This window comes from Salvelinus fontinalis, chromosome 26 (genome assembly GCF_029448725.1).
Source record: "Salvelinus fontinalis isolate EN_2023a chromosome 26, ASM2944872v1, whole genome shotgun sequence".
In the NCBI taxonomy this organism is placed as follows: domain Eukaryota; kingdom Metazoa; phylum Chordata; class Actinopteri; order Salmoniformes; family Salmonidae; genus Salvelinus; species Salvelinus fontinalis.
In genome coordinates, this window is record NC_074690.1 from 12,554,171 (window position 1) to 12,565,368 (window position 11,198).

Here is an 11,198-nt window from a genome sequence, read left to right on the forward strand (position 1 = left end):
AAGAAAACAAAAAAGAGACCATGTTTGTATGCGGCTTTATTAACTCAGTGGTATATATTATTTTTACATTCTTTGTGACACATATTAATGCCAAAATAACATGCAAAACAGGCAAGCCCCCCAAAAAAAGAAATGTGTGTGTGTGTATATATATTTATATATATATAAAAAATATAATTTAATTGCTAAAAATGTGGGGTTCAAAACACGTGGGGCTCTGCCTGAATGACGGGTCGCCACTGACGTACGGTCACTGTGGGGGTGATGTCGTCGATGCACTTATTGATGAAGTCGGTGACTGAGGTGGTGTACTCCTCAATGCCATTGGATGAATCCGGGAAAATATTCCAGTCTGTGTTAGCAAACAATCCTGTCGCGTAGCATCCGCTTCATCTGACCACTTCTGTATTGAGCAAGTCACTGGTACTTCCTGCTTTAGTTTTTGTTTGTAAGCAGGAATCAGGAGGATAGATTCCCGATCAGATTTGCCAAATGGAGGGCGAGGGAGAGCTTTGTGTGTGTGGAGTAAAGGTGGTCTAGATTTTTTTTTCCTCTGGTTGCACATGTGACATGTTGGTAGAAATTAGGTAAAACAGATTTAAGTGTGCATGCATTAAAGTCCCCTGCCACTAGGAGCGTCGCTTCTGGATGAGCATTTTCTTGTTTGCTAATGGACATATGCAGCTCGTTGAGTGTGGTCTTAGTGCCAGCATCGGTTTGTGGTGGTAAATATAGATGAAAACTCTCTTGGTAAATAGTGTAGTTTACAGCTTATCATGAGGTACTCTACCTTAGGCGAGCAATTCCTTGAGACATCCTTAGTATAGACATCACGCACCAGCTGTTATTGACAAATAGACACACACCACCACCCCTCATCTTACCAGATGTAGCTGTTCTGTCCTGCCGATGCACGGAAAACCCAGCCAACTGTATATTATCTGTGTTGTCGTTCAGCCACATAAGATATTAAAAGGTTTAATGTCCCGTTGGTAGGATAGTCTCAAACGGAGCTCATCCAATTTATTATCCAGTCATTGCACGTTGGACAATAGAATGGATGATAGAGGCGGGTTACCCACTCACCGACAAATTATCATAAAGCACCCTGATCTCCGCCCCCTGTACGTCCGTCTTTTCTTCACGCAAATGATGGTGATTTGGGCCTGGTGACTCATTAAAGAAATAATCTTTGTCCAGTTCAAGATGAGTAATCACTGTTCTGATATCCAGAAGCTCTGGAAGAGACGGTAGCAGCAACATTATGTAGAAAATAAGTTACAAACAATGCGAAAAAATACACAAAATAGCACAGTTGGTTAGAAGCTGTAAAACGGCAGCCATCCCCTTCAGTGCCATTATTTTGGCCTAATGCAAATCAGAGTTGAAAATTGTATTTTGCTCTGTGACCCATATTTCCATAAGGCTTCAAGATCATGATGGACCTAGTTACATTTTGAAAATGTACATTTTTACATTGAATTCATGGATTTTACACCGGAGGGTTCCAGGAATGAATATTTTCCCCTATTATCACCCCTGATTACAACTATTTTTATTTGGTTGACTTAGCCTATGACTGAACTGTGCATTGATATTTTATTAAGCTTGCCATGGAATAGCCTATCCTATGCTCCCCAGTCAGAGTATGTGAGCAGAACGGAACTTGGAGCAGAGCAAGGAGCGGAGCATGCCCAATTTGACTGGAGCATGGAGCAAGATTTCAAAGGCTGGAGCCTCAGCCTTCTAGCCCTCTCCATTTCGCTCCTGTAGCGCTCCCTTCACCCGCTCAGGACATGCCCGGTCCAGCATGCATTTGTAGTCTACATGTGTGCTGCTATTGCCACTTTCTTTAGCTACTGTCATGGAGTTAACAAAATAATTTCATAAAGAAACTGATAGAACACAAAGGTGCAAAATCAAGGTGACTTACGAAGATGAGGACCAACACCAAGAGAGGGAGTGTGGTGATGTAGTGTCCACAACTAAATAATCATTGTGGAATCTGAAAATACGCTTATCCCAAAAGCATGATGGTGTACTTACTACGTGCACATGAATAAGAAAGGAACGAGGTAGGTAGATAACTATGGGTGTCATTGTAGCAAAGTATTTATAAACCAAAAATCAGATCTCTTAAACATTTCGTTACTTTTCTTTCTATTATCTATACAATAGTCCAGGGTTCGTCAACTATAGGTTTGGCCTCGGGACAATTTTTTTCTGAGATAATAGTTGGCGGGCCAGAACATAATTAGTATATAATATTATCACAATGAATTTGCCTACACTACAAATTGAACAACATTTGTAACACATCTGTTTAGTGCATAATAAATTCAGAGACAATAACATAATAATTTCGATCTGATTACGCACATAAAATCACCATGTCTCTATTACAATTATTATTTTTGTCTATTTCTTTGTGCGTTGGTGGGGAAAACAGATCTACGTAGCCTACTAAGTCTACACTACTTTTTTACGTCAACATTCGTTCAAAAACAATTAGCTTGATAGCAAGACAAAAATTTACTCAAAAAGTATCAAAGAAAGGGAGATAATAAAATTCGAAGTTTCAGGGAATAATGTACAGAGAGATATGCGTTCATCTTACCATCTTTTCCCAATGCCAAGCCATGTCTTATTTGCAATGAAAATGTTGCTGTTTGCAAAGACATCATTATTAGCATGGTACTTTCAAAGTGGCCTTCCCGCCTCAGACAGGGGCCGGACGCAGACACATTGAAGCGTTAACTGCAAGCTACACACACGGCTGACATGTCATGTCACTTAAACGGGTTACATATGCAGTTACAAGGAGGGAAAACAGTCGTGGACATGGTGGAAAAATTTGAGGCCTTTTTTATTAGGAAGCTTGAGGTTTTCGATTTGGACTTGTAATCTGGAAGACTACTGAAGAAACGACAGGCAGAGGGACCAGGCCACAGCATTGTCACAGAGGTGATGGAAGATTTCATCAAGCAGCTGAGGGACAACTTCTCCACCAGATTTGAAGACTACAGTATGCCCAAGGATATCATTGCGTTTGTACGTGATTCTCTCACAGTCCACCCAGGTGGAGAATTCAAATCAAATCAAATTTAATTGATTACATACATGTGTTTACCAGATGTTATTGCTGGTTGTCACGCCCTGGCCTTAGTATTCTTTGTTTTCTTAATTATTTTAGTTAGGTCAGGGTGTGACATGGGGAATGTATGTGGTTTTTGTAGTGTCTAGGGTGGTTGTAAGGTTTAGGGGGTTTATTAGAGTAGTTGGGTTTATGTTTAGTATAGAAGTCTAGCTGTGTCTATGGTGGAGTGTATGTTTCTAGGTATGTCTATGGTTGCCTGAGTGGTTCTCAATCAGAGACAGATGTCTTTCATTTGTCTCTGATTGGGAGCCATATTTAAGGCAGCCATAGGCATCATGCATTTGTGGGTAATTGTCGATGTTCTATGTTGCATGTTGTGCACTTAGTCCTTGCTTAGCTTCACGTTTGTTGTTTCGTTTTTTCCTTCTTTAATAAAGAGAAGATGTATTTTCCACGCGCTGCATGTTGGTCCTCACTCTCTCCAAAAGACGATCGTGACAGGGTGTAGCGAAATGGTTGTGCTTCTAGTTCCGACAGTGCAGCAATATCAAACATGTAATATTTAACAATTTCACAAGAAATACCTAATACACATAAATCTAAGTAAAGGATTGGAATTAAGAATATATAAATATATGGACGAGGAATGTCAGAGCGGCATATACTAAGATACAGTAGATAGTATAGAATATAGTATATTCATATGAGATGAGTAATGCAAGATATGTAAAGATTATTAAAGTGACATTATTAAAAGTTATTCAATTAAAGTTATTAAATTATCCTTCTTTGCCAATAAAATGATGCCTTCGCTGGATGAGGCCGAAATTCAAACTGAGCTGATTGAATTCCAGACACGGAGCCAGGATGAGGGATGAGCTCAGGAGTGCGGAGTCCTTGTGCGCGTTCTGGGTGACATGCTCAGGGGAATACAGCACATAAAGAAACTTGCATTTTATGTGGTAACAACGTTTGGATCGACTTACACACGCGAGTCCTCATTTTTCTATATGAACGTAATATAAACTCACGACAGGAACCGGCTTTCACATAAGTCAATCGAGGAGTGCCTAAGCATCAAAATCACATCCATCTCACGGTGGATCTTAGCTCGCTCATTAATGTCTCAATCAAAATTACGGATTGCCTCTTGTCCGCTCATCCTTCCCTTATGCTATAGTTTGAACATCTCAATTGTCAGTAGAACCACATTTGATTAAGCAAGTCAGCCATATCAGCTATTTTCTTTTTAAAACATGCAGTAAATGAGGCTGAATTAACTGTTTCGCTGCCAGACAAGGCTCCTCTGATAGCCAGGTGTACCAGTGGTAAGGATTCACTCCATGATGCTGAAAAGAAATCTCTGCTGTTGGGACAGCTTTATGTAGGTCCTAACGGTTTCTGGGCACTGTTTGTCACCGTTATGCAATTAATGTATTGTTTGGTGTTGTGGAGTGGAGTGGCTTTGCTGGCATGCATCTAAAATTGGGGGGTTTTCCCAAGCAAGATTTACATGCTAAAATCGCTACCGATCTCATGCGACATCCACAAGATCGTGTCCGAGGAGAAATTCAACTTTTTCCATTGAGTAAGTAACTTCGTGGCCTATATGACTGGTAAATACTAACATTACTGAGTGCTTATCCAGGGATATTTAGGTCTCAAACTGACAGCATTTTCTGTTTGTTAAAGGAGCAGAGCAAGCAGGCTATCACGATACAGATATTCAGACACAGACATTGCTCGTATAACTTGGTGCGTATCCGGGAGGGAGATGAGTGGAAGACCGCGTTAGGTACCACATCTGGTCATTATGAGTACCTCGTCATGCCGCATGGGTTGAAGAATGCTCCAGCCGTCTTTCAATCCTTCGTAGACGAGATTCTCAGGGACCTGCACGAGCAGGGTGTGGTGGTTTACATTGATGACATTCTGATTTATTCCACCACATGCGCCGCACATGTGTCGCTGGTGCGCAGGGTACTTGGGCGACTGCTGGAGCATGACCTGTACGTCACGGCTGAGAAATGTGTGTTCTCCAAACAAGCCGTCTCTTTCATGGGGTATCGCATTTCCACATCTGGGGTGGTGATGGAGTGTGACCGCGTTGCAGCCGTGCGTAATTGGCCGACTCCGACCACGGTAAAGGAGGTGCAACGGTGCTTAGGGTTTGCCAATTACTACCGGAGGTTTATCCGGGGTTTTGGCCAGGTGGCTGCTCCCATTACCTCACTGCTGAAGGGGGGACCGGTGCATTTGCGGTGGTCAGCGGAGGCGGGCAGAGCTTTTAGTCGTCTGAAGATGCTGTTTACGATGCTCCCGTATTGGCTCATCCGGACCCCTCTTTGGCATTCATAGTGGAGGTGGACGTGTCCGGCGGAGCGAAACTATGACGTAGGGGACCGGGAGTTGCTGGCTGTGGTAAAAGCTCTGAATGTGTGGAGACATTGCCTTGAGGGGGCTAAACACCCTTTTCTCATCTGGACTGACCACCGTAATCTGGAGTACATCCGGGCAGCGAGGAGACTGAATCCTCGCCAGGCAAGGTGGGCCATGTTTTTCACCAGATTTCAGTTCACCATCTCTTATAGACCAGGTTCCCTTAACACTAAGGCCGACGTGCTGTCCCGTCTCTATGATACCGAGGAGCGGTCCATCGATCCTACTCCCATACTTCCGGCCTCATGTCTGGTGGCACCGGTGGTATGGGAGGTGGTTTTATGTCTCCTCCTGTTCGGTGTGCGCTCAGAGGAAGGCTCCTAGACACCTGCCTAGAGGGAAGTTACAGCCCCTCTCCGTTCCACAACGGCCTTGGTCACATCTGTCGGTGGACTTCCTCACCGAACTTCCCCCGTCTCAGGGGAACACTACGATCCTGGTCATTGTGGATTGGTTTTCGAAGTCCTGCCGTCTCCTCCCGTTGCTCGGTCTCCCTATGGCCCTGCAGACTGCGGAGGCCCTGTTTACTGACGTCTTCCGGCACTACGGGGTGCCTGAGGAAATAGTTTCTGATCGGGGTCCCCAGTTCATGTCCCGGGTTTGGAGGGCGTTCATGGAGCGTCTGGGGTCTCGATCAGCCTGACCTCAGGTTTTCACCCCGAGAGCAATGGGCAGGTGGAAAGAGTGAACCAGGAGGTGGGTAGGTTTTTGCGGTCGTATTGCCAGGACCGGCCAGGAGAATGGGCGAGGTACGTCCCATGGGCGGAGGTGGCCCAAAAATCACTCCGCCACTCCTCCACGAACCTGTTGCCTTTTCAGTGCATGTTGGGCTACCAGGGGCGGGTGGGGCGGGTGAAGGGTGGGGGGGTACTGTCAGGACTTCCACGGAAGGAGGCTCCTCTACCTGTTCGGGCGGCGCTCAGCGCTCGTCGTCACCGGTCTACTAGCTGCCACCGATTCCTTTTTATTTTCTGTTGGTTTTGTCTTGATTGTTTTCACCTGTATCTTATTTGTTGTTATTTAGGGGCTATTTAAACTCCCAGGTCCCGCTTGCCATTGTGCGGGCTTATCCTTTATGTCAGTGGTGTATTATTGTTTTGCTCTCACGTGTTTGCTGTCCGTTATTTTCCCCGGTTGGGGGACTTATCGGTTTATTGGTCATTTTGCCTGGTTGTTGGCTGGACCCAGCTGAATAAAACGTATTCATTGGAAGCACTGCTCTCTGCGCCTGACTCCACACCCACCATTCCTAGCGATCCGTGACAATCTAAGGAGGACAGGGACATTGAGGCTTGCCTTACACCATTGTCAGGAGAGATCATGGGTGTCATGGTTGACTCCGGCGAATGCCAGGAAAGAGCAAGTAACAATGGATGTGTTCGTGACGTCACACACAAAGTACGTATTTTGGCATTACGGGATTGTGTTGGTGGTCTTAATCTGCAAAAAATCTCTGAAAGCGATTGTATACTCTGGCAGCAAGTTGAGGCAAAACAATCTCATACTTTCACCTTCTGACAAAATGCTTGGATCTCCTGTAATGTCAACCATTGAGAAATTCTCTAGTGTTGACCTGAAGTCAGAAGCCTCAATATCAAGAGGTTCTTCTGAGACTTCAAACAAGAGCTTCCAATGTGGTGCTGCCATTTCTGACTTAAAACGTTAGTCCATAGCACAGACTATTTATCAGCACCTGCGGAAAAACCTGAGAGTTTTTAAGTCAGCAGCCGCAATTGGATGTGAAAACCACTGTTGCATCGATGGCACAAGCCAAGAAAAGCATCATACAAACGATGGATACCATCCAAGAGGACATGACCAGATCGGAGGAATTGATGACCTCAGGGGAGCTGGTGCGACTCCATGACATTGTGGGAATGGTGCTGGTAAGTGTGGATCTAGTTTGCAATGAGGACAATAAAGAGGGGGATTGGCAAGAGCCTCAAAGGCGTTCATCTCGTTTATCTACAGTGTCAAAGGCCTCAAGGTTGCAGAAATTTGACAATAATCCCAGGAACTCCAATATAAACTGAGTTGCTGGACAATAACTTTCCTGGACAATCGTTAGAAGCACATGTATTGAGTGGCCCAAGAAAAACCATGAATGACGTGGTGAGCATTATCATTGAAAATCCTGAAGTGCAGCAGCAGATTCCTTCTCCAGACTCTGATCTAACAAGGCTGGAAGAACTTATCTCAAGGGAGAAGATTCATATATTGCGTCATGACATTGTGAATCAACTTGAGAGCATCATTCGGGGGCAGAACAGCATCTGACTTATCAAATCGGTGGCATTCGACTGTTTAACTACACAAGGAGAGAAAACCAAGCGGGGAAGCCCTTCTCCTCCAAACTCATCTAATGTTCACTGAGGAGTCAGTGAAGCGACTGCTGCTTCCTTTGATATTCCATCCAGAGCATCAAGCCACCGAAGCTTAAGTTCCACTACTTCTCAAGTGACTGTCCTAGATGGTAGTAGCTCTCTGGTGTCTGGCAGTTCCTCGCAGATTCACGATGATACTAAGAAAATGTTCACAAGGGCAATCTATCACCTAGTAATGGACAACGTATCTGGTGCCTCTAGTGCCACAATCGAGGCGGAACATCATGGAAAAGTGACCCTCCCAGCTGAAATTTGACCAGTTAAAGTGGCCGACAACATCCATAACAGAGAGGCATCTGTCTTAGCCACTGGATTTGAGGAGGCCCGCAGTGATTCCAGTTCTTCTGTAGACTCCGTCTCATTCTACCACTTGAGTAAAAGCACCGCCAGCATTCAAAAGTGACCAAAACATCAGCCAGGAAGCATAGGAACTGAGAAGTGGTCTGTGGTCACCACCTGCAGAACCACTCCTTTATTGGGGGTGTCTTGCTAATTGCCTCTAATTTTCACCTGTTGTCTATTCCATTTGCACATCAGCATGTGAAATTTATTGTCAATCAGTGTTGCTTCCGAAGTGGACAGTTTGATTTCACAGAAGTGTGATTGACTTGGAGTTACATTGTGTTGTTTAAGTGTTCCCTTTATTTTTTTGAGCAGTGTATAAAATATGGGCGAAAGTATTAGGCAGAGTTGACTGGCAGGGACCGTGACGTGCACGGAAGGCAGTGGACATCAATCAATTCAATACAATACAATTCAATTCAATACAAGTATGCCTAATGACAATCGCTGAATGTCACTTTTCATTACACTTTTCATGTTTTAATAGACGTCTCTTTACATTCATCAAATGGCGTGTGCACAGTGCACTATTTTAGATGCTGAAATCATTATAGAGTGGATCGAACGTGCACAGACAGCCTGCTTTTCAAAGTGATTTGTTTGACAATCAGATAAAAAACATCATGCCTGGTTGTGTTCGTGCCACATTAAAAGGTAATACATTTGTACATTATGCTCATTAAAAAAATCACATAGGAGGCCCTACACCCATGTCAAAAAATTGCTCGGCCATCCCTGTTGTCCAGCAGTTAAATCCAATTTAAAGCCAATTCTGAAAATGCGTTCCAGAAGCTTCATATGGAGGGTGTGACGCAATTGCGGAACCTCCCGAGGCTTGAAAGGAGGCCAAATGAGCTGCATAGTCAATCCAACATCTGCATTGACCATGCAGCATTTACGGGGATAAGGCCTCTACAGAAGCTTATAGGAGCAGCGCAGAGCTGTTGAGCAGAGCTGTTGTGAAGGAAGTTGTCAAGGAAGTGAGTTTGTGTTTATACAGAACCTCCCACTCACACCTACGGTCACCCAGTCTTCTCAACGCGGAGCTATACAGAGCTATACGGAGCCCTCCACATTGTTACAAAATTTGAGAGGCACACAGCAATGTGGTACAGAGCTTGATTTGGCCTCTGCATGCCTCCTGAGGCTACGCAATTGCGTTAACCCTCCGTACGAAGCCTCAGACCATTTATGGATCAAGCATGAATTGGCTTTAGAAGGTACTGCATGGCCAATCTGTGTCTGCATTGGCCTTGCAGCATTTATGGTGATAGGGCCTCTGCAGAAGTCAGGGCATTCATACTTCTTGCGCTTCGCAGAGCAGCGCAGAGCGGTTGTGAAGGAAGTTGTCAAAGAAGTGAATTTGTGTTTATACAGAACGTACCGCCCCCAATCATGTCAATGCGGAGCTATATGAAGCCCTCCACATTGTTACAACATTTGAGAGGCACACAGCGAAGTGGTACAGAGCTTGATTTGGCATCTGCATGCCTCCGGAGGCTCCACAATTGCGGCACACCCTCCATAGGAAGCCTCAGACCACATTTGCGGATCAAGCATAAATTGGCTTTTACAATGCGGAGGGCTCCACATGTATAGCTCCCCATTGACATGATTGGTTGACGGTTAGTGGGGCTGTACATCCTGTATAAACACAAACTCAACTTTTTGACAACTTACTTGACAACAAATATGGAGAACTTTGACGAAAGGCTATCAGAACAAGTCCTCAAATAAAAAAACATTGTTATGATACCTCGTGTTGGGTTTTCAAAGACATGAATATGAGGGAATGGGGATATATGCGGTAAAGAGGTCAATGCAATGCAGACCATCGGGGATAGAAGGATTGGCGCACATTCAACAAATCTGATCTAACAAATGGATATTTGTCTAATCCGTCATTATTGATGTTTTGTAACAGGCCCACAATATGGTTACTAAAATCCGATTTGACTATATTTGGCTGTTTTTGCTTCGTAACATTTCGAATTTTAGAAAACGTGACTGCTAAATGCTAACTCCCATTCATATAAATTGGTAGCATAGCTAGCATACAGAAATTAGTGGTGGTAGTCAAAGCAGTTTTTAACTGTAATGCAGTTGATTGATGACGATGACATAAACATGTATTGGGGCTGACATCCATACAAGCATTATACTTCAAATTTGACCTGAACATAGTGTGAAATAGACATATAAACAATAGCCTAATTGTAGGTTAATTTTGCTGGATGGCAATGGGGAGAATTGGGATGGAGATGCAGCTTGGAAAAAGGTGCAGTCTTTTTACTTCATGCTATCTTGTCTGAGCTCCTATGTCAAGCACTAGGAAACGGACTCCAACATCTCAGAAGAGGTATGGTCTTGTCTTTTCATTTAGCCAGTTGCTTGTAATTAGCTGGATGGCTATAGCAATTAGCCCTGAATCACTAGAGCGGTGCAGTGCAGACCAATTTATTGGATGCGTATGGCAGGTTCCCGAAGCGCAAGAAGTATGAATACTCTGACTTTCGCAAAGGCCACATCACAGTAAACGCTGTACAGCCACTGCAGACATCAGATGACCATGCAAAGCCTTTTACTGCAGCCAAAAGTCACCTGCATCCATGTGTGATGTAATGAAATGGGGTCTATAGCACAGAGTTTCTAAACCCAGAGGTGCAACATCGCGAGACTTCCAGGAACGCTTGTGAAAGAGACCAAATAGACCAAGCCAGGGTTTAGGGTTTGAGAAGTCAATGAGAGAAGTAAAAAAGTATTCCTTAGTTCTACATTTTCTCAAAATCTAAAGGCACAACCTAAATTCGAGCCAATGTCTTAAGTAGTTGAACATGTTATTACTCCAACCTTGTGAAAGTGACAAACTGACACGTTTTCATTTTCGTCAAAAACAATTTTATATCAAAGGAGTGCCTTTGACATGATGGCCTGGA